The following is a 24,841-nucleotide window of genomic DNA, read 5'->3' on the forward strand; positions in this document are numbered from 1 at the left end:
TTCAAACCAGTTTCACTGGAAAAAACGTGCCTCTACATTTTTGCAAAACTCCTAAGATCCTGCTGCAATGAACACTAGGCACTAAAACACCAACAACTATTTTTTTTATTCCTTTTTTTAAACAAAGGATCATTACGTGGCAGATTATCATTTAATGAATTTTTATTTTTGAGAGGTTTCTTACACAGTAGTTGTTACCATTTTTTCCACAGTGCATGATTTGTAAACTGAGGCCATGTTTACACGGAAACGATCTGAAGAGAAAACGCAAAAGTGGCGTTTCGTTTTCACTTTTTATTCTGCGTTTAGACGAGCGTTATGGGGGGGGGGAAATCTGCGTGAAAATGGAGACGCAAAAGTGTTAGAAATGCGATGTAGTATGCACTCCAGGCAGCTAGGTGGCAATGTGAAGCACTGCCACACAACAACAACAAGTCCGTGCGCCTGCGTACAACCTTCCTTCTACTTCTCTCCCTAGTAGCGCGAAATTGAAAAGACTCTTGGACGTTTATCAGAGCTGCTAGGGCAACTTGAAGGTCCGACCAAGGGGGTAATCCATCGACCGGAAGTTGAAGCCGGACGGGTGCCGCCATGTTGTAGCAGAACTTCACTTGCGTTAGCATTTCCATTGACTCCCATTCATTTTTGCGTCACTTTGACAGCGAATAACTTTACATCTGAGGCGTTTAAAGACTCCATTTGTCCATTATTTATTTCTAAAGAAACACGACAATGTATAAAGGGCTCCATTACCTTCTATGTTACACTATGGCCCCGTAGAAACAGATTTAGTAAAAATAGGCTAACGATTGCGTCATAACCACTCGACTCTCTGTCGCGCTGTACAGAAGTTACCGTACAGACAGCAGGAGAAGCTCGCAGGCAATCGGGGGGACGTCCCGTCAAGGGAGAAGCCCATAGATAATGAGTCCATAAAAGCAACGGAATTCTCACTCCTGCTCACTCACGCCAAAGAACTCTTTGCTCAAGTTCCCCGTCTCTGCAAGATTAACGTTGGCAGTTTTCACGCACAGCTACTAGAAGATTAACGTCTGTCAGACAGGTTGCTCACGTCATCAAGCTTAGTTTGAGTCGGTCTGAGTCTGCGCGTCAGGAACGGAAGTTCTCAAAAATCGCTAAAAGTGGGCTTCAACTGTCTCAACTGAGTTCCAATGAGATCGCTCTGTCCATTTCTTTTACTGTCTATGGGTCCGACGTATGGAAATAATCCGACATGTTGGTTGTTATTTTCCTGTACTGGCGCATGCCTGTGACGTAAATGCGTACGCGACGAGAGCCGCCATGAGCAGATTTGCGTTTTTACCCGTTTAGACGGAAACGCGACGGTGGAGCGTTTTTAAGATTTCCACTTTGGAGGGTGGTTTCACTTTTTTGAGTTTTTAAGCCCCCAAAACGCCGTTGCCGTGTAAACGAAAAGCACATCCGATAAAATATTTTTACGTTTTCACCCGGAATCGTTCTCGTGTAAACAGGGCCTAAGGCATAAAAAAAAAAAAAGTTTGGTTCCGGTTTGTTGTCAGTTGAGGTCATGGGTCGGTAGGGAATTTTTTTTTTTTTTTTTTTTTTAGTGGCAGCAAGGGATAGGTAGGAAATTATTCAGGGCTCGACCTTAAGCCTTTTCATGTGCTTGCCCTCCGAACAAGTAAATCTGTCATTCACATCAAAAAAGTTGCTTGTCCAGATTTTATTTTATTTTATTTTATTTATTTATTCTGAAGCAATATTCTCATCAGTGTTCAATCAGCTTTGATATTTAAATTGGCATATTGTAATATCTGCACCTTTGAAGGGCATCCCCTCCCCCAATCGTATTAAATGCCCTATAGTGTGGTCTTATTCTAAATAATTGAATTTATTGATCAAATTTAGGAATTTAAAATGAAAGATGAAGCATACTGTTACCCTAGGTAGGGCTGATCAAATTAAATAATTTACACTGAAAAATTACAATTGCATAAAATAATGTTATGAAATTGATTTAAATGTACAAATAAGAAACATTGGAAAGAAGTATACTAGGCTACTTATAAACATAACAATAAACTGCCAATAGGTGGCGGCAGGCGGCCGTATGAGTGAGTCATTGATTCATTAATTCAAATGATTCGTTTAAACGGTTGATTCATTCAAGAATGAGACGGATGTTAATGAATGGGTCATTGAATCTTTGACTCAACCGATTCGGTCAAAATGCTGAATCATTCAGTAATGAAAACAGGTCGAGTGTTCCTGTGATGTGCCGTGGTTCTGCTGTGATTTTTGTTTGGAACTATTTTCGCTGCTGAAACAGAACAAAAACAGCCAATATTCATTGCATCTAAAATGTAAGTGACTTAATTTTAACTGTTTATTGAACTGTTGTAGGAAATCAATGTCACATTTTCAATCGTGATATGGTATTCAGGAAAAATAATTGAGGCTGCTTAAAATATAGAAACTCCACATTTAGATTTTTTAGAGGCAGTATGTTCCCAGCAAACATTTGGACGTGTAATGACCGTTGAAAAGACGTCCGTCCGACACGTCCCGTCATGGTTGAAAAATAGTTCCAAAATGAAAGTTGAACCGACGTCTTTGACGTCATCTGGCCGTGAATTCCACGTCTCTTCTGGCCGTGAATTCCACGTCTCTTCAGCGCGTCCCTGGACGTCTAAATGCGTCGTCATTTGTGTGTTTAAATGTGTTGCTGCATAATTTAAGTGTATATAAGCCTGCATTTAAAATAATCACACACATATTGTGTAACATCGTGAAAGGCAATCAAGTCTTGAAGTTTACACATCTTGACAAAGGTTCTAAAAAGGTCCAAAATTGGTCTAGTCAGACCTGACCGTCAATAAAACGTTTTAATCACGTGTACATCACAAACAAGAACACATTATTTGTGGACATAAGAAAAGAAGCATGTTCTGATTTAGCACATTTTATTGATCTTGAACAGCCAAAATGTATCTTAATATTTTTTCAATGTTTAACATTTGTTAACCAAACTAAAATACCAATTACAAAATACTGAATTATTATATAAAGGGATAGTTCACCCAAAAATGAAAATTCAATGAAGAAAGGTATACAGGTTTGAAACATGAAGTTGAGTAAATGATGACAATTTTCATTTTTGGGGAAACTATCCGTTTAAAAACACATTGTTTGGCTCAGTTTTTGTATCCACCAGCTGTTCCTGGAGCGTGTTTCAGGTGTTCTGCCATTGCTGCATCAATTTCAGAGTCTGTAGCATTTGGGCTCCACCTCTTCACAGCATCTAAGGGAAGAGAATATATATATATATTTAAATAAATAAAATTATTAAATTAAAATTTGAGGTAAATGATATGCACTTATTTTCAAAATATTTTTATGGTCTACAGCTAAAAAAAAAAAAAACATGGAACAAGATGAATGAATCATGAATGACACATTAGAAAAAGGTAATCAACATGCATTACATTTTATTTTATTGTATAAAATATGTTCTGCTTTTATTTTTAAAGCAGTTACTGAAAACATACATGTTAAAATCCAGCTAAACATTTCATTCCATTTCAGATAATTTACTTTCTGAAAGAAACTCTAAAAAGGCTACATTAATAAGTTACAGTAATGACTGTATCATTAAACAATATACTTGGTATAACGTTACCGTTGTTGTATACGTTCAAAGTTACTTTTTGCCTACTGGCTAATTTTAGCCAAACTCAGTCAATTTCAGTTGACAATGTGGGCATAATTTCTTTCGGTTCATTCATGTCACACAAGTAAAACTCAAGCACGTTAATCTAATACAAAATGTACTTACCCAACAGTAGATTTTTAAGAATATCGACACAACTCCGTCCTCTCCTCGTGTTTGTTCAAAGTTCCAGAATCTATGGGGAGAACGCGTTAACATCTCGCGAGATAATCCCATCGCAGGATTTTGTAATATCGCGAGATCTTTTGTTACATCTTGGCAGCACAGTTTATGGTTTGGGCAGAGGGTTTGGGTAATTACATCCAACTCAGACATAAATGGTGACCGGGTATATTTCTGTTTTACATGTATATACATTCCATAAAAAAATAACAACGAATACATCAGGTACAACAGGTTAAAATAATGACTAAAATGCAGTGGCTTTGCAATCACTTTACTGTGCATTTTGTGATTATAATTTATAAAAACAAGATAAAGTAAATATATATTCATTTGTATATAAATCGTGTATTTTATAAAGAATTATAAATCCTGATCATTTTTTTCTGTCTTGCTAGACTAGACGTGCAAAAGACGCCAGTGGACGTATATTCACAGCCTGACTAGACGTGTAAAGGACGCCAGTGGACGTCTTCTTCACAACCTCTTAAAAACTTCATGGGCAACTACATTAATTATTGCAGTATTAACCATGCGAGGATTAAGCGCAGCTTTTGCATATTTAACAAGGATTTCATAGAGGGTCATGATGGACTATAAATGCACGTGTAAAAGACGTCGCCAGGTGACGTCCTCTCACCCGATACACTTAACATAACTACACGAGCTAAAAGTTAAAATAACAATTATACATGCAACTGTAGACATGTACAAATGTATCTGAATGCATTTTTAGGAAATGTTCTGTGTTACATTTTTTACCGATTTATGACGTCCTGGCCGCAACTATTTTTGGCCAGGGACACGACGTTGCCGTCGGACCAATGTTTGCTGGGTTGTTAACTGAGTGTGTGTGTGTGTGTGTGTTTGTGTGTGTGTGTGTGTGTGTGTGTGTGTGCTGCGCTCATGTGTGTAGATTTCTCCTCGAGAGGCTGCGCGAGCGTCAACAGCGCAACCTCACCGTCAGCATGCAGGCTAATACATTTATTATCCACAATCGATCGCAACTTACAATAAATGTAATAAAATCAGAATCATTCTCTCGGTTTAGTGATTCCCTAGTTATTTTTTTGTTTGTTATTGATGTTCTAATCAGGCTACTTGTCCGTTCGGGCAAGTAAAATTCTCTTTTACATGTCCTTCTAAAATCCATTTGTCCCGGACAAGCGGACAAGTTAGACGGGCTCTGGAGATACGAAGCGCGGCAGGTTAGAGTGTTTTGGATTGCATAAAATAATAAAAGAAACGAACAAATACATGGCGAAAGAAGTGGTAGACAGCAGAAGAGGGTATTGGAATTTGGGATGATTTTTAATGAAACTCGGGAGGCGGATGGAGGTTACTCTTTAACGCATCATGTGGTGTGTGCGTGCCTATGAATGCATGCATTTGTATGTGTGCGTAATGCGTATATGAATAAAAGTGTCCTAAATGACAAAAAAAAAAAAAGACTTGTATATGTATTATTGTTCAGTTTGACGAACGATGTGTGAACGACCATGTAGCTGCCTCGTTTGTTTTGCTGGAGGACAAGCATCTTGCATCGCGTGCTATAAAAATACGGTGCTGTACAAAAACGTAAATTATAGTTCGCCTCAAAGTTTTGTATTTGTGTTTTTATTTAATTTTTATTATTTCTTCCCCAAGCTCATAAAATAAATTTGGGTCGCACATAAATTGACAGGGTCGGTCGGAAACCGGAACCAAACAATTTTTTTTTTATGCCTAAGGCTACGTCCACATTAATCCGGATACATTTGAAAACGGCGTTTTCGTTTAAAAACGTTCTCCGTCCACACTAGCGTTTTCAGGCGTTTTCCGACGTTTCAGTGTAGATGAGAAACTTCTAAATTCACCTTACTGCGCATGCGTGAAACCTCATAAAAGCTCACTGAGATGATACAGATGGAAAAATAAATTATAAAGTTACGGCGCAATTCTTCTAACAGGATAATTTTATTTAGCAAAATATCTCACCATCACTGATGCGTCCGTTTGAAAACGGCGTTTTCAAATTTATCCACTTTGGAAAGAGTTTTCCAAAAGCTATGTTTTCGTTGACTTAAAACGCCGTCTCAGTGTGGACGGAAGGCCAAACCGGAGAGAAAAATATACGTTTTCAAACGAAAACAAAAATATACGTTTTCAAACGAAAACGTATTAGTGTGGACATGGCCTAATACATTTTGACGTTTACAACACATAATCAGCTCCATATGTTTTCCTTTTCAGATGTATTAAACTTGTGTTGGTATTGCACTTGCGATGTCAAGTGTTTGGTTACATGTCCCGTGAAACACGATTGCAATAAAAGAGCTCAGACTTGCAGAAGCAAGCTGAAATGGCATGGTTGCTTCATCAAATGTGTTTTTAATCTTATGTTTGCTATTTCACACACTATTGGTTGGGTTTAGTACATTATTTTCAAAGGCAATACACCCTTTCATCGCCTTTCACCGGACATTTCATTTCCGAACTACTGTGCTACATACAACAACCAACGTAATAAAACATTGCCAGATTCACGTTCATCTATTTATGATCAAATTGAATACGCGTTTAGTGCCACTCACTGGACATTTCACACCACATCAGAAAGAAACATATTCAATGTAACTATGACAATGTTTAAGTTTAAGTAGGGGGGATCTGAAAATCAGGGAAAGAGGTGTGTATGAGAAAGTTTTGAGGGTGACAACCAAATGAAAAGTACTTGGTAAGAAGACGCCTGCAGCACTTTCAGTGACAGATGGGCAGATAGTCCTAAAAATAGCAGTTTATTTAAAGATGGGCAGATATTAGCCTCCAGTTAAAATCATGAACAGCAAAAGCTCTGAGACTGATATATAACCAGAAGTTTCTAATGAAGTTTCTACTTGGTGTTGCTTCAAACTTTCATTTCTCCCACTCATCGCCTTTATATCACACGTTTGTTTAATATGGTCTTTAGTCATCTTTAAGGAACATGTTTATACAAAACTCTGACATATTCTCTGTAACATCACTGCATTAACAGTAGGTGTTTAATTATACAGTATTTTTCCAACTTATTATCTGTGGCCTTGATGTAAAGCTTTAGACTGTCTTAGTATAATTAATCAGACAGAATGTGGGTTGAAGAACACATTTATAAATATATGTTCTGAAGATACTGTAAGGGGCCATTAACATATCGCGTCTTTTGCGCGCTCAAGTTCGTTATATCAAATGTAGGTGCGCAGCAAGCAACGCTCATAATAGAAGCGACGCGGTCACGACGATTTTTCCAGACGTAACAAATAGCGATACATTTCGCTCTATTCACGTTCGGTGTGAACGCAGCATAATAAACAGGCTGCGATATCAAGATTGCAATGCTGGAGTGTGTGCGCGTGTGCGAGAGAGAGAGAGAGAGAGAGAGAGAGAGAGAGAGAGAGAGAGAGAGAGAGAGAGAGAGAGAGAGAGAGAGAGAGAGAGAGAGAGAGAGAGAGAGAGAGAGAGAGAGAGAGAGAGAGAGAGAGAGAGAGAGAGAGAGAGAGAGAGAGAGAGAGAGAGAGAGAGAGAGAGAGAGAGAGAGAGAGAGAGAGAGATTTTGGTTGGGTGACAGTTGTAGGTTACAGTTTGACAAGATTTTAGAGTGTGACAAAAGCACAATGTTGTATTTTATTGCGAGTGTACAGTACACAAATATACACACTCCAACATTGCAATCTTGATATCGCAGCCTGTTTATTATGCTGCGTTCACACCAAACGCGAATAGAGCAAAATGTATCGCTATTTAGAGTTTTATTTAATTTTATAACGGCGTTTTCAAATTTATCCACTTTGGAGAGTTTTCCAAAAGCTATGTTTTCGTTGACTTAAACGCCTGACTTATAAAGGAATACATGTACTGTTCCAGTACCCCTATACAATGCTGTCATTAAGTTGAAGTTATCACATTATAAAGTACAGTCCTCGCTCCAGACCTGCTCACTCGCTCTGTTTGGTTTCATTACAGTGTGCTCCTTAGCACTGGAGCTCCCTCTGTTGTCCATAAGGTGCATCTGCACCAGCCATTTCAAACCCAGCCTCCAGTATTTGGGCCACGCCTCCTTATTTGCATATACTCCTCAATCCTCAATCCTAAATAGCTAAATGATTAAATGCCCAATCCTAAATCCCTAAATGTCCATTCCTAAATCCTAAATGGCTAAATGACCAAATGCCCAATCCTAAATACGAAATGCCCAATCCTATATAAAAAATGCCCAATCCTAAATACCAAATTCATTTTCGACTTAGACTTTTGGTTTTCGTTTAAGACTTTTAGTTTTAGACTTTTAGTTTTCAATCTGACCCAATAATCCCTCCATACTATCCGTTAGGGGTGGGCGGTATGACCAAAATTGCATTTCACGGTATGTGAAATGCCAACTCGTAACTCCCAACTCATAACTCCCAGTTACGAGTTGGAAAAACACAGGTTACAGGTTGCCTGGAACGCGGCATCAGTCTCACGCACGCTGCGCGTGTGTTAACCACGCCCACTTATTTGCATGTCGCGGTATACACGGAATAAAAAAATCTGTTACGGTTGACATTTTCTACCGCGGAAACGATATATAACGTCATACCGCCCAGCCCTACTATCCATCCTAAATAGTATTCGAAAATAGAATTAGTACGTCCCAAATCGTAGTTTGTTGAAATGAGTGTTCCAAAGAGACCCGGATGGTCTACTATATCCTGTCAGAATCCGAAGTGCAGATCAATCATAGGCCCTGTCCCAATATCCGCACTTGCGCCCTAGTGCCCCTCAATGCGCGTTCTCGCTAATTCTACGTTCACACCGGACACGAATAGCGCATCAAATTCGCGCCTACCGCGTCTAGTTATACGCTTGACCACTTTGAATCCATTCGCGCGTCAAGAGCAAAACTTTGAAGCGAAATTTACGCACGTCTGAATCGAAACCCGTTGGCGGCCATCTTTTTTTATGTTGATCGAGCATTCATCGAGAGAGTCACCGCTCTGTATTTGCTCTGAATAGCATATATTCTGAATACGAGAGCAGAACGGCGGCGTAGGGGTCATCGTCGCCGTATTTGTGTCCACCAGACCCTTCAAAGGCGAACCCAGTGTGGCGAGTTTCACCATTTGCTCGCTCCAGGAGCTGCGCCTGGATGACGGCCGCTGTCAGCGGTACTTCCGCCTGTCCCGCGCCCAGCTTGATGACCTGTTGTCCCGCATCGGAGCGAGGATCACCCTCGCCCTCATCCACCTAATCTGTCATTTATTTTTGTTTTGATGATAAATGGAGCCAGCCTCCAAAAGTGATTAATCTGTCCTGTGATTTTTTTTCTCTCTCACACAACACTCTCCAGACACGAATGTTGGTTGTATTTACATTATAATAATATTTCATATAGGCCTAATCTAGATATGGAATAAATAGCATTCAATACAAAATGAATATGTCTCATAGGCCTATATTGAAATCAAGTTTTATGTGATAAAATATTTGCTTTGTTGTGCATTAGAACTACATTAGAACCACCGTCAAATTACAAAATAATTTATTGAAGCATCCAGATACTTCACCCAGTGACAGCAGCAAGCAGCTAGGCTCCTGATTGGTTAACGCGGCGTGAATTGACGCAGAAGTTCAAATTTTTCAACTCGGGCGGCAGACGCGAATTCGCGTCAAACGCGTGAATGCACAAAATGCACCATTCGCGCGTAACGCGCCAGACGCTCAATTCGTGCCATTCGCGTGAACTTGACGCGCGAATGAGGCGTATTCGCGTCTACCGCGCCGCGCTCTCAACCACATTCGCGCCGCAGGAATTTTTTACGCGCGTAACGCGTCTTTGCATTGACTTAACATTGAAATCACTCGCGCCTGACGCGCTATTCGCGTCCGGTGTGAACGTAGCATAAGGGGTGCAAGACCGTAGGGTGTCCCGATCCTCTAATAGTGTTCTCCAGGGGTGATCATAAGGGCACTTAATGCACCCCTTTCGCAAGTGCGCATCAGACCTCACTTTGCTATGGGATATTACCCAGAATCCTTGTAATGTTTTGACGTTTCGAACAGCTAACCAATGGGGGAGAACGGTTGCTATGGTGCTGTTCGAGAGTGGATACTCCGAAGATAAAGGAAGCCGGTGTGTTGAAGTGTTTTTCAAGGCTGCGAAATTTAAAAATATTAGTGTTATTGTGTCACGAAATGTAGTTTTAAAAGTTTTTCAGTCGAGAATATAGTTGTTTAAAGCTAAAATCTGTGGTTTAGTTATAAAGATAGCGCCTATTTAAAAATTTGATCTGACGTTTTCGGAGTTCCAGGTGATCACCGGGCTCAGCGCTCATGTACCCCACCTGGAACAGCCTTACCCCGGGCTCTGTGTCTAGTGGTTAAACATGAGCTATAAATCGGCTTCGCTTGTGTATATCTAACGGGCGATGTTTGGTCTCATTAATCTATGATTTGTTCCCTGGCAAATCGTTTTGGCTGAGGGCAAAGTGAAGTTTCATAACTTTATATATTTAGGCTATTTAACTGTAACGTTAGCCTGTTGACTTATGTTTGACTGAATCTTTTAACTTGCTTTATTTCTTGACTTATATAGCTTCTTATACTTTTTAGGCTACTTATACTTTAATAATGGCTATTATTGATCAATAAAACTGAAATTTAACAAAAAGAGACAGGGTTGTGTCATTTTATTTCTTATAGCCTATGTAAGACTATTTTAATATATAGCCTATATATAATTTATCACCAACACGTCATGTATTTTTTAATGTATGGGATGGGAAAATTTCATATATCAATTTCCATAATAACATAATTAAAATTGCATTTCGAATCGCTGTGAATACGGTAAGGCAGTATAAGCTCAGGTAAACCTCAATCACAATTTATCTCATCACAATTTATCTTAGCCAAAAACTGTTTTAATATTAATAACATTAACAGAAAGGTTGGTAGCTAAGAGTAAAAATATATATAAAAAAAATTTATTCAAAGGATTGTGTCATGTTACAGCTATTATAAGCAGCACACACATTAGCAAAATGAACGGTGTTTGCTCTCCTGATCACAACAGACGTGACGTAGATTGTGACGTGTTCAAAACTGTCCCAATTCTGCTCTTCACAGCTTCGGGCCCTTGCGCACTTACTCCGCTATGTGCACTTTCAACAAGTGTCCGCTTCGAGGAAGACCTTAGGGCATAGTGTGGGTATTGGGACAGGGCCATATCGTATATTTTTGGAAACACAATATAGCTATACTTTAATATAATTTATTTCAAAACTGGTATGTAATGTATTTATATATTTGTAAATTTAAGTGTAGCGATGAAGTTGTAATTTAATACATTACCTTTAAATGTAATATTGAATAGCAACCTACAGTTAAAATTAAAAATCAAATATTTGACATGTTCTTTAGTATGTTAGTCAAGAAATTAAAATAAGAGTACTTCTTGCGACAGACCTCGTAATAAAACAAGAATCAACATTGACTTGGCTTTTCGGGAATGAGAATGGAAGGATTTGAAATGTTGTAAAAGCGATGCAGAGATGGTGTTTTTATTACTCAACAGGTGAGTAAGGTATTTTATTGAACCGATTAATTGTCATATGTAGCTGTCTAACAGATTTGATTGTAAATAATTATCTATTGTGTAGGGTCATCTCATTATGGTTGTTGTAGCGCTGTGCTGGAATTTGTTTTTTGGAAGTAGCCTACTGTACTGTGTCTATTAATGGGTAAAGCTACAGTAACGTCTTCAGCTAGTCAACTTGAGATCCTTTCCATCTAAACTGGTTATATCTCTTAAGCCTAGTGAATGTTTAAGGAGCAGTAGGATAATCTCTCTTTTTTTTAGTTATGAGAAAGAACCATATTCATCCGCGCAGTCACGCAGAACCAAAGCACAACCAGAACAATGTTCTTCCGCAAAATCCATGCGGTTTTGTTTTTTAATCGCTAGAACGGCAAAAATTTACATAGTGTACCTTTTAATGGTGATGTAACTTTTATCCTATAATTATGCACGGATACTAGCCAATTGCATGTTTCGCAGAAGCTTCATAAAGGCGTTGTTTTAAAAAAAAAACTTCACATTGCATGCTCGCAAAATTAACCTCCTAAGTATAATAATTATTGTCCAAAGGGTGAAATGGATGAAACTAGACAATCTCGTACAACCTCACTCGTACGAATTGGTCGTGAGAAAGCATTGAATTTAAAACCAATCAGCCCAAAATTAAAACTAATATGCCATCTTGACCCATTGAGCCTCTGTGAGAAATCTGCAAATTTCCACTTTGCTACAAGCTGTGAGTTTTGTCAGACGAAATATATGTTTCGACTCATTTCTATGTATCAGTAAACATTACGTTTAAGGATACAAGCACGCACGCACACAAGACACATTTCAGCAGAGTAAGTGGAAACTCTGCCAAGCCCGAGATAAACTGAAATGAAATATGGTCATGACAGAACAGCCACTTGCAGAGAGCAGCAGCTCAGCTGTCGCGCATAATTATTGTGACTTCGCATTAAATGCATGTCTGTGCATGTGTGAGTGTCAGAGAGAGTGAGCGAGTGTAGAAACCAACGGTTTAGCCCCTCTCGGCTGTCAGGTCTCTGGTCCTCTTGCTTGAACCTTTCCTGTGCTTGTTGAATGTTATATTCAGGGCTGAGATGCGGCACAGTAATGTCAGATAATGGTACAAACACTCTGTGCACCTGCTGGCTAATGACTCTCCATCTATGCGCTGGCCAACACGGAAATGATTACAGATTTAATCTCATGCAGCCACTGTGTAAGTATTAGGCCATCGAGTTTTTCTGCTAAATTACCTGAACTATCTCAACTGCTGGTTCTCCTAGATAATGATGTGGTGGTTTTTTTTTTTCACTGTTCGTCTCTCCGTCCCTAATTTAAAGCAGCCCGTTTCCACCTCCGAGTAAAAAGGTGGACATGTCATTTATTTAAGCCACGAAATAAACTTCATTCCAGAAAATAAGTATAATGGACTACGTAAAAAGCATTTCGAACGTCTCCAGCTCATTTTATAATAACGCAAAAATCACATATAGTTCACCCCTTATGCACCTTATCATGTCCGTCAAAAACTTGACATGACCCCAAACTGTTGAACAGTAGTGTATATTTTCTCACAATATTGGCCATGTATTTATTACTTACTGATTTGTTCATTATTATCACTTCCCAGTAAGTTTATTTAAAGGGTTAGTTCATCCAAAAATGAACCGTCTGTTATCATTTGCTCACCCTCATGTCATTCCAAACCTGAACGACTTTTGTTAGTCGAAACACAAATTAAGTTATTTTTAATGAAACGTGAAACAATGATGAAACAATATTTAAAACATCCAATATGTTTATAAAGGCATCGTAAATGGATCCATATGATTAATAGAGTGGTTATGTGAAGATATAATAACTTTATGAACAGATTTAGTTTAGGCTTTTAAATTAGGTTTGGGAATGATATGATGTTTAGTAAATTATTAAAGAATTGTCATTTTTGGGGTGAATTATCCCTTTAAAGGAAGCTACATGAAATGTAATGCTGGTCAAAACTCAAGCGAACAAGGGGGATATTAACATTATCCAAATATACCAAAATTGAGATACATCACAACATATTGAATTGTGACAAATGCTTTGTGATGTGTTTTGCATTGTGGGGTAGTTTGAGATACCCAACCTTATTCTGTTAAGTGTGATTTATTATTAAAAAAAAAAAAACTTATCGCAAGCGCAAGCTTCCGTGTCCACACACCACAAGTCCCTTACGGAGCAGCACCCCATTATCAGTGAATGGAGAAAGACATTACTTTCATTTACATAAACATTAATTTATTTATAAATCTAACTCAGACGGGACATTTACTAAAAGTAATTTGCATTCTTTGTATGGTGAAATTGAATTACCATTTAAGCAACAATTGAAATATCACCCATGAGTGAATTCATAGAAATGTTAATGCATATATCTGCAAATGTAAGATTACATCCATAAAGTGTGGGGGAAATTGTTTTACTTTCGAATTACTGCAAATATATTCAGAATGTATTGTAAAAGGCATGGAAATGTATTAAGGAAATGTATTTAAATATTCAAACTAATGGCGAAATATTTTACAAAAGGTACTTCATGGGGCAAGATAAAAATTCTATTCTTAAAATCTTATTTTGGATATATGCTAAATTTATTTTGTAAAATGTATATTTTGTTAGGTTTAAAATTACATTTAAAAAAAGCATATAAGTAACTATAAGTCTAACTTTAAGTTAATTTATTTCAATATATAATTTACAGTGGCACTATACTTTTGGCCATTTTCTTATAGTGTCTGATTTTTATTATTATTATTATTTGCTCTATGGGTGTAGCAAGTGAGACTAAAGAGCTAATCTTCTGTTGTCTACATGCATTCCAGCCACAAATTTTGAACCTAACAATTAACAATATTATTCATTGTCTTAAAAATGAAGTGAACGCCTCAAAAACCCCCAAAACAATGATGTTTAGTCAGTTAAATCTTCGAATCAACTGACAGCCCCAGTTTTTTTACTAAATATGGCTTTCACACACATGCACACGGCACAGAGACAGATGTTCTGCGCACATGCGCTCCAGTTGTGTCAGTGTGTTTTTTGTAATGATGGCTGGTTTTAGCCCTGAAAACAGCAAGCAATGAAAATATATTCTTGACCTTAATTAAGAATATGTGGAGTGACTTATCTATAGTGAGAATGAGCTGAAACCATGGAAACGGAAGAGGAGCAGGGCTCAGAGGATAGAAAAGTCTAGAACATTATAGCCGCTCAGTATCTCCTATGATGCGTCTGTTAGCTGTGCGGTCAAAGTTCACCGCTGGAATGAAGACTAGCTGAACCAAATACAATGCCGTCTCTGTCTGGCTGTCTTGATGGGATGGACAGTGTTTGGTAATTAGTATCTATCTCAGGAGAAAGGCTCGTCTCTGCGCCTGTGAGAAAGTTGGGTTGAGCGCGGGAAGACAGGAGGAGACGGAGGGGAAATTAGAATCTCATGGCTGGATTGCCACAGACTTTTCTGTGCCGCTTCTGTCGAATTTCTGTGAAGGCATTGGTTTAAAGGCTTAGGATTCCACCTTTCACTGGAACAGTTCAGGGAAGTGTCAACAAAGAGACACACAACACACACACTGGCAGTAAGAAAAGAGAAAAAGGATTGAAGATATTGTTGAGACAAAAAAACATCAATGGACATGAAGCAGAACTGTATATTTTCTATCAGAATTTGCATTTCCTTGTCCTCCCTAAACCTTGACGGTTCACCTGAAAATGAAAACCGTATGGCTTTCTTTGTTTTTGACGGTATGTTCAACAGAAAAGAAGAGATTTTGGGGAACTGTTTTATCCATACTTTGAAAGTCAACTGGACCAATAGTTGCTGATGGTTTATGTCCCTTTGTAGATTATTTCTCATTGAGCTCGGAATACATTACAGAAGTAAAATTGCAATCATATACTAGAATTTTGACTAAATAAATGAAGCGTTTAAAGCTAATATCAAACTCAGGTTCATTGGAAAAAGCTTTATTTGTGGATGAGACTTTCAAAGTGACATGTCCAGTGAGTGGTGCTAAAAGCACTTTTAGTTTTCCGAAACAGATAAATGTGAATCTGGCACCGTATTATTACATTGGTTGTTGTACGTATCATGGCAGTTCGGAGAGGAAGTGTCTGGTGAGCAGTGTTCGGGGTGACGCATTACAAGCAACGCTAGTTACGTAATCAGATTAAGAAATGGGGAGTAAGAGGGAATGTTCACTATATAAACATGATGATTATTGTAGTTCTAGACTAAATGTGAGCATTTACTCATCTCACTTGCACAAAAACAGATTCAGTATTCATGAAAATAAATATAAACAGTTAAATGCAAACTCGTAATATATATTAAGTATTAATAAATATTAAGCAAATCTGCAATAATTAAATGTTAAAAACCACAAATATACTTTATGTATTTAATCTCACTTTATTTACCAATGTCAAGTAAGAGTGCAGAACTTTCTTCTCCTGCATCCTATTCTTCTGCGATCCAGAATGGCAGCACAGCTGAAAGTTTGTTTGAGCTGCGCCCTCTAATGTACACGCGCGGATTTGCATTTCCTTCAGTCTGAGGCTTATTCATTCACTTTTGGTGTGAAAGGGCCTTTACATTTGCCAAAAATATAACTTTTTTTGTTGTTATTGAAAACCAAACAAGCAAGCCCAGCCCAGGTGAGAAAACGCAATGCTAAGAGTAACGTAACACAGAAAAACTAAGTAAAGTTACTTTTTTGCAATATTGTAACGCATTACTTTTAAAAGTAACTTTTCCCAAGACTGCTATAGTGAGCAGGGCTATGCTTTATTGTGCTTGAAAATAATGTACCACCACTAAAACCACTACTGATAGTGTTAACAAAAGCAAACATGAGATAAAACTGCATTTGCCAAAGGAGCCATGCCATTTTTGTTTTCTTCTGCAAGTCTTTAGGCTCTTTTTATGTTTCACAGGACTCAAGCGCTTCACATCACAAGTGTGAAATGTTGTAGCCGGTGAATTACTGAGCAAGATCAGAAAAGCCACACATATGGAGCTGGTTATGTGTTGCAAATGTCAAAATGTATTAGTTTACAAATCATGCACTATGCTAAAAATGGTTTGAGGTCATAATCGTGAAAGGAACCGTGCGAAAATAAGTATTTTTTTAATCTATAATCTGCCTCTGCAATCACAATTTGTGTGAAAAGGAAAACAAGTTGTTGGTGTTTTACTGCCACTAGTGTTCATTTCAGCTGGAAACTGCAGTGAAATACTCATTTTCTTGACTGGGGTAATTGTTCCATAGAAGCCATCTATAGACATTAGGTTGAAAATAAGTTCCACTTGCAAGTGGTATATCATTACCCAGCATGCCATTTACAACTCCTGTCAAAGCCTGCTCTAATAATTACACCCAGTTTACCATTCCCATATTTCCGCTCATCAATGTCAAACTGCTAAAACAATCCTTCAAGTTCAATTAAATCTTACAAATTAAATATTATATACATGTTCGTGTAACTCTGCTGCTAAATTCATAGAGTATAATGACGTGTCTTTAAATAACTGTCAAAGTTCATTAGTTCAGTGTAATAGAAGGTTTAGGAGAATTTGTAATCATTACGATTGATATTGCACGTCAGGTACTACTATACGTGCACTTTAGGTCCTATATACTGTATATATAATTTAAGGAACTAATATGCACAGTGCCGCTGCTAGCCATTTTGGTGCCCTAAGCATAATTCCTTTATGATGCCCCCCCCCCCCCTAAAAAAAAACATTTTCATTTAGGATTTTCATTTAGGGGGGCTAAGCCCCCAATGAGGGTATGATTTATAAAAAAAATTAAAAAGCTAAAAAGTAACACTTTAGATTAGGGTCTAATGCTTACTATTAACTAGTGTCATTACCATGCAATGGCATGGTTTTATAATCACTGGGATCCCGAATTTGAGGCAGGTTAGTTAGGGGTGTTCGGGGGAAATTTTGGATTTTTCTGAACTACAGATGTGCATTTTAAGATGTTGTGAAGGCAAAAAAAAAAAAAAAAATTCGATAACAACAGCTTTAAAACCATGTCAGTGGGCAGCTGATTATTTTTCTCTCCTCATCAGCATCACACTCTTTTTCTCTTTGTTTTTATCTTGCCCTGTCTCTTCCCCTCCTAAAGCTGAGCTTTTTTAATTTACTAAAGGTTACAATTTGTATTTTATTCTCAATATGTACACATTCATTATAAATCCTGTGCCTAACATGATGAAAACGGCTTTGTTCATGTTTCTTGTCCCCTCACAATGACAGTAGCCTAAACTATTACACTAGGCTACATGTTACATAGGCCTATTTTCAGTTCAAAATGGCGAAATTAGACAAAACTATATTAGTTTGCCTAATTATTTTTTGTCATTCGTTTAACATTTATGACCTAAAAAAAACTGTCAAATAAAGTTAAGTTTAGCTACTTACATCTTATCTCGCACTTGACCGTACACTGAAGCGTCGAGTTGCACTGTTAAAATTCGCGCTCAGCGTCTGTGAACATAAAGCTTACTTTGGCGGTACTTTGGTTTGATTGGTCATCTCAAATATTCTGACATTGACGAGCAGTGACAGACCAATGAGGCTCAGATGAACACACACATGAACACACACACACACACACACACCCTGTCCTGTGTTTCTGACGTGCTCTCTGTCTCTGCTCGGCGCCGCTGCGGAATGAAGAGGAAGAACGCGCTGAATCTGATTATAACAAGAAGTTTGATGATTGGTTTTTCATTAGGCTATTTTTGGTGCCCCCTCAGCACTTGGTGCCCTACGCACAGCGCGTGATGCGCGTGGTGGGAGCGGCGGCGCTGAATATGCACCTTGCCATCATAGCATAGTGTTAACTGATTAATGTAAGCTCTTTTAATTAGCTATAATAAGATATCGCTAGAATGTGCTACCTTTGTGACCAGGCATTGATGAAGGTGAGATGGGATTCTGTAGGAGAAAAGGATTTTGTACAACAACATCATAAAGAAAACGAGCACCAAAAGGAGCAAAAAATGCGTGCAAACATTTCTGCTGACAGAAAACAAGTCAGTTTCTAGTTGACTTGGTAAGTGCCTCAAACTGAATATGTTAATGTTTTGAAGCCACAGACCTAGCAAACTTTGCCGAAACCAGTGATTATTTCATCCCCACAAGCGTTCGTAATATCAACCTGATACCTTATGAACACAATTTTGTTTCCTGGCGGACTGATAAAACCCTGACTCCTGGAAGCTTCGGTCTGATTTCATCATGCTTGAAAGGGTTTCCAGCATATTCAGCTCTCCTTGTTTTAGCCCACAGGTATTTGAACGATCGTTTCTAACTGCGTTGATGGGCATAGTTCTGGTGAACACACCAGTGAGTGTCTTCTTTTCTCTTACCTTACTTTTAGCCTTGAAGCAACAGTCTTTCGTTTGGAATGTACACATCTGAGCAATTCTCAAGATGGTCTCTTGTGATATTTTGATGTAATTTTTATCTGCTCAGAGCAGATGTGCGCAAACAAAACTCTGTTGTATAAGACAGGCCTCAAGGAGCAGGGAATGAGAGGGCTTGGAGAATTTGCCGCAGAGAAAAGCCTCTTCTGCTACCTCCCCTCCTCTCTCTCCCTTCAAGACAGGATGGTAGCAACAAAAAGATGTGCCAGGCTGCAGAGCTCCCATAATCTGCATGGATGGCTTTGCTGCATTTCCGCAGAGTCTGAGCAAACTCTTGGCCAAGCCTCACGTCGACGCTCAGGTCTGAATGCCTGAGGTTCCCTCTGTAGAGCCCCAATCTTCTGTGTACTCACTTTCTTTTTTGTTGCTTTTGTTATTCCTTCTCAAGAAAACCCATTTCAGGGAGTTATTTCCTCACTCACATGTTGTTCCAAACCTGGATGACTTTCTTTCTTTCTCCTGCGGAGCACAAAAGATAATAATCTTGGCTGCTCTTTTACATATAAGAAAAGTAAATGGGGACGGGGACTTTCAAGCCTCAAAATAAGTATCATTCATAAAAGTATCATTATTTTTTAAACATTTGTAAGATATTTTTCAAGGTATTTTTTTTTAAATATCATAAATGATAAAAATCGAGTCATTGCACCTAATGTTGGTTTTGTACATTTTCACACCTGTATGTTTTTGAAAAACTTCAGTGCCATTTTAAGAATGAATGATTCATGTGGTATTACCATTAAGTGAGAAGCAATAAGATTGTTTTCTTGAATACATGTGTACATACTGTACACATCTAATTTTGTGACGTAACTTCTCCGAGATTTGGTTTGGAGATCCAAACGCAGCTTTTTTGAGGGTAATCCATAATCATAATCCATATAACAGGCATAGGGTCAAAACCACTGGTCAATCCAGACCTGAACTACCCTTTCCTTGTTATGAAAATGTCGAATTATATGATAATTTAAGACTTATTGACCTTGACAAATAATGAATATTATTAATATTCAGCGTTACATAAATTAAAAAGATGTCAAGAAAATCTTGGCTGCTCTTTTCAATATAATGAAAGGAAATTGGGACTGGGACTTTCAAGCTCCAAAATACAATGTATACGCTATATTCCAAGTCTTCTGATCACTTTGAGAAACATACTGAACATTTCTGCTGTAAACTGAATCATTGAGTCAGTGAGTTGAACTCAAGAACTGTATCTGATCTGTAAACAAATTCAGATCTCAGTCTGAACTGGATCAATGGAAATGATTCGACACAAAGCCTCTAACGAGACCTGATATAGACGTCAAGATTTTGTGAATTATGACTTAAATTTGAGCCCATTTCTCACACAAAGCTATCGTTTGCACTTCAAATACAGTGCATGAATCATATGGACAAATTTGATGATACTTTTATTGTGCTTATTTGTCATTTTGGATCTTGACAGCTTCTTTTCACTTTCATTACTTTTGTGATCCACAGATGAAAGGAAGTCATATGGGTTTGGAAAGCCACAAGGGTGAATGAATATTTTTTGGGTGAACTGTCCCTGTTATAAACAAAGGTCGGTTTATTTCACAAATAATTTTAAGGATTAGATATCTGCGCTCTCTTCAGATGATTTCTGCAGTGCATTGTCCTGTAGTCTCACTCTTAAGAGACATTAAAGCGCTTCCATATAGCTCATGGTTATAAACTTGCATAATAAATAATAATCTCTGCAGGCAAAGATGATTAAAAAAAGATTTTTGAGAGTCTGGTAGGGTGTTATCCGCATCCCTCAGGGAATCATTATGCACCATATCTTTTTTTATAACCTTTTCTTCTTGAGTTGTGGGAAATGAATTAGAAAATGTATTGGTATCGACACTGATTAGTTAGATGCACTAATTCTCCATGCAGAATAAAGTCATCAAGCCATTAATGAAGGGAAAATTAAAAGCTTTTCTTGGCCACTTGTTTTCCATTCCCCATTGCTCTGGGCAAAATGGTTCCTATGGAGTGCTTTAGTGAGGAGCCTGTAAGCAGGATCATGATGGCAATGCCAGCGGAGAACAGATGGAAGGAGGGCTCCTAAAGAGAAATCCCCCTAAAGCATCTGTTAGCCGCCTTTGATCAGTCATACATTTTTTAATGGCTAAGGGGAAATATCTCCTTTTGATGGATCGATTGCTCAATTGTTTCTAATCAATGGTCAGGGGGTGGTTTTTGTGAGACTTGTATAACCTTGGTAATGTTAGCTATTATGTAAAAGGGTCAATAACTTTTAAGTACTAGTTTAGTGACTCATTATATTGAATCGGAATCATTCTTTTTTTTTTTTTTTTTTTTGAGAAATGACAGAATCGTACAGACTCGTACAGAAATGAGTCGTTGGTTTGATTTTTTTTTTTTTTTGAAAAACTTGAATACCATTGCAACAATTGTTTTAAATGAACGATTCATGTGGTGTAACCATCAAGTGAAAAGCAATAACATAATATTCTTACATCTTGAATACAACATAATTTTCAAAACTGTTTTAAATATATGGACCATCCATCCATCCATCCATCCATCCATCCATCCATCCATCCATCCATCCATCCATCCATCCATCCATCCATCCATCCATCCATCCATCCATCCATCCATCCATCCATCCATCCATCCATCCATCCATCCATCCATCCATCCATCCATCCATCCATCCATCCATCCATCCATCCATCCATCCATCCATCCATCCATCCATCCATCCATCCATCCATCCATCCATCCATCCAGCATGAATTTAATTTTTAATGTATTCTTTATAAATTATTACCTTCGAGGGGAAACATTTTGTCACAGCATTGACCAAAAAACTTCTGGAGGTTCAGCCACAGTATAACCGGTTTAGGCATTTCCGTAACATCCCAAAAGCTGTGAAATCGTCTTTGGAATGTATGCGTTCCTGTGTTCAGGAGGTACGTGTCATCGGATTTGCATGCTAACTGCTACAGGACTGTTTTGTTACGCCAGATCTGCCGCTATAATTCCATAGACCTTTTGGAAGGCGAAGGTTTTTACACCGAGTAAAAGTTTTCTTTTTTTGTGAGCTTTTTACCAGTTGGTTTATGCAAGACATCATGATCAATATTTTTCTTATGATAGGTGGAGACCTCAATGCTCGTTTACGCTTAAGAAGCTGAGAGCACTGTCGAAAACAGATTTATTTGAATATATTGGCCAGAATGTCCAATACAGCCAGTGTATTAGCTACATTGCATCACCTTCATGCTGAATATAAGCTCATAGACAGCAGGCACACTGTACCTGCATCACCAGGAAGAATGAAATGTCAACCTCAATATTTATCAATCTAAAGCCAAGGCCTCCGTGGTAAATGAGAAGCAGTGCTTCAAACATTCATACAAGTACAAACAGTGTCGGATTCTTTGAGAAACTTATTTTTAATCTGTTCCCAATGGAGTTGGATAGGCAGATATCGGTTTCTCACTGCAAAACAACTTACAACTCCTGCATTTATTCATAAATCTCAGGTTGGTCAGAGCTGATAATACCTGCGGGAATAAGGAAAGGAATATTTTGTTTTAATTGTTATTATTTTACCGTGTGCCAAATAAGCACATTTTATAAAGCATGTTCCATTATGCAAACTATGTGAGACTTTCACTGGAAATAACTTGTCAGACCTCAGAGTTAACCCTCTGGGGTCCAAGGTGTTTTTGGGGTCCTTGAGATGTTTTGACATACTCTGACATTTGTGCTTTTTTCAGTTGCTTATAAACATATTACTGGCAAAGGTGTAATTACACTCTATTTAGCACACACAGGGCTACCATAATGTGTTATCAACATGTATGTACATTTTTGTATTTTTGAGAGAATATTGTTTATGCGTGGTTATTGAAAAAACTAAAACTTAAAGTTTCTGAAATAAGGCCACAAAACACATACTAAATATCTGTCCACAAGACTTTTGACTAATGGATGTTGTCGCCTAGAGTTTTTTCTTCAAAATGATCTGAAAATCATCCTGCCTTATCATTCACATAAAACAATAGATTGGTTTAAATTTAAAAATGACACTTTTTGTTTGGAAAGGCAATATGCGCAGGGGTGTGACCTGCTGTGATTCACACCTGAGAAGACAATGGGCCCGCATAATGAGCGCATAATGGGGCTGCATACTAATGACCCTTTCATTCAGGTGTGTCACTGAGCCACAAGAATGCAATGACAATATATATATATATATATATATATATATATATATATATATATATATATATGCCTATATAATACAAAATTGGTTCACAGTTCCAATTATTTATTTATTTTTCAAATTGTGCTTGCAAATTGTATAATATCAAATGTAAAAATTTCTAGTAATTGTGCAGTTAATTATCATACTGTTTTTACAGAAAGTTTGGGAATGTATCCCAAATGTGTCACTAATAAAACACAATACAAATAATTTAAAGAGGAGGCTTATATTGAGCTTTTAAGATTTACCTAAGATTTATTTATATGTAGCCTACATATATTTTTGCTATTTTAATAAAAAGGTTACAATTACAACAACAATTAAAATTTTAACTATATTTCAAATGTAATCTTTCTTTGTATTATATACTAAAGTATACATTTTATCATACATATTTCACAGTTGCGGATTAATTAGTTTGAATATAGCTTACAATCGAACAAACACTATAATAACATCTTAGCAAACAAGCTTATTTGATGTGGCAGTATTTTACAGTAAAAACGACATCTTGTCTTTCATATGTAACATATCGTTTTTATGATTAGGACATATAAATGTTAATTTGCAGTTTAATAAGTTGCTTATACAAAAATATTTTATTTCAACATATTTCAGTCGATTTTTACTCATCTCAGTATTGGAATATAGTTAGGTAAAAGCTGTTCATTCATTCACACACAAAAACGCGATTCAAACAGTCTTTTTGTTTACAGACACTATTCCATATCCGATTAGAACAAAGCACTTGAAAATAAAGAATGTACCTATTTCCTCGGCTGGATCCGTTGCTCCTCCAAATGAAACTACCTGTAGCCTACTTCTGAGGTAATTTTTTCCAGGATTATTATTAAGATAGTACTATTATTCCTCACAGCGTCGTAAATCTGAGTCTCTTTCGGTGGGTTATCCAGCTGATGTGGGCGTGGATCGCCTCAGAGCATTTGTGTTTGAATAGAGCGCGCGCTCTGTGGGCGTGGTCAAATTAACTTTAATGAGCTGAGACGAGAACGACTATCATCTCTCTCTTTTCGTACAGATTACATAAAATGAGAATTTTTTTTTAATATAAATTACTTCATTTAAAAGAAGATAATTCAGGCTTCATGCCTGTGTGCCTGTATAGGCCTACCTGTTTGACTGAGTATTTGCAGAGTTACAGATGATTTTTCGGACGCGTTTCAGAATGGACTTAACTGACAGAGAGAACGCAGAACGCGCATCATGTTTATTTTTCTTTATTAGGCGAAAAGCACAACACTTTGTTTTTATTATGAGGTTCCACAAAAAAATACAAACTTAACAGGATCGAATGATGTACAACACTTATATGTAAGATCACAATTAACAGAGTAATTTGAGTCTCTTTTGCACTGATACGGAAAAAAGTGAGCTGGTATCGCTGGCGAGACCGCCGACCCCAGAGAGTTAAATTTCAGAGAGACTGTACAGTACCGTTTAAAAGTATGAGGGCAGTGAAAAAGAAAAAGAAGAAACAACTTTTATTCAGCCAGGATGCAATAAACTGATCAAAAGTGACAGTAAATACATTTATAATGTTTCAACAAAAATGACTGTAATAAATGCTGTTCTTTTGAATTTTCCATTTCTCAAATAAAAAAAATGTATCACGGCTTCCACA

General features: G+C 37.6%; 1 protein-coding gene across 8 annotated transcripts in view; it reads left to right on the plus strand.

Annotated features, from left to right (window-relative positions):
* cadm2b (cell adhesion molecule 2b) overlaps positions 1-24,841 on the plus strand; it is a 257,226-nt gene that overhangs the window by 13,589 nt on the left and 218,796 nt on the right. The window lies entirely within an intron of this gene.

This window comes from Rhinichthys klamathensis, unplaced genomic scaffold, assembly GCF_029890125.1.
Source record: "Rhinichthys klamathensis goyatoka isolate OS25496 unplaced genomic scaffold, OSU_Roscu_1.1 h1tg000192l_1, whole genome shotgun sequence".
In the NCBI taxonomy this organism is placed as follows: domain Eukaryota; kingdom Metazoa; phylum Chordata; class Actinopteri; order Cypriniformes; family Leuciscidae; genus Rhinichthys; species Rhinichthys klamathensis.